At 41.0% G+C, this 658-nt stretch overlaps 1 protein-coding gene across 1 annotated transcript in view; it reads right to left on the reverse strand.

Moving 5' to 3' along the window:
• The window catches only part of UBXN2A (UBX domain protein 2A), a 55145-nt gene that overhangs the window by 48011 nt on the left and 6476 nt on the right, over positions 1-658 (reverse strand). The window lies entirely within an intron of this gene.

Below are 658 nucleotides of genomic sequence, written 5' to 3' on the forward strand. Positions count from 1 at the left end.
AGCTTGAACTTGCATATGAGTAGTTGGTGGTCTGTTCCACAATCAGCTCCTGGCCTAGTTTTCACAGCTGATATTGAGCTTCTCTAGTGGTTCTTCACCCAAGAATTACTAGGTAAAATTGTTGTTGTTATGTACTATTCAGTGGGAACAAGTTTCAAGTTGACCCTCCTGTTGGTTTTCAGAAGCAGTAAATTGTATGAGAGGAGTCTGCCCATCTTTCTCCCACGTCAAGTGGTGGATTCAAACTGCCTGATTTTCAGGTTGGCTGCATAGATCCTTACAACTAGGAAAAGAGAGCTTATTAGGTATTGTTATTTTTACCATCGAGTCAGAACTGATCCAACACTGACTCTCCAGCTAGTTTTCAGAGGCTGAAATTCCACGGGAGGAGACTGCCCTTCCCTCTGTGGAGCAAGCTGGCAGATTCTAACTGCAGCGCAAATTCTTACCACTAGGCCACCAGAGTTCGCTATCAGGTATTACAGACATGTAAATCAAAACAACAATTAGGTATCATCTAACGCTCAGCATTTCTTAAGCTCAAGGAACTGAAGAACAAATGAAAACCTTGAGTTGCTATAATCAAGGATGCTTTAGGAAGAATATTAAATGATCCAGGAAGTATTAAAAGAAGATGGAAAGAATATACTGAGTCACT

Source organism: Elephantulus edwardii, unplaced genomic scaffold, assembly GCF_000299155.1.
Source record: "Elephantulus edwardii isolate Elephantulus edwardi_28Jun2011 unplaced genomic scaffold, EleEdw1.0 scaffold00009, whole genome shotgun sequence".
Taxonomy (NCBI): domain Eukaryota; kingdom Metazoa; phylum Chordata; class Mammalia; order Macroscelidea; family Macroscelididae; genus Elephantulus; species Elephantulus edwardii.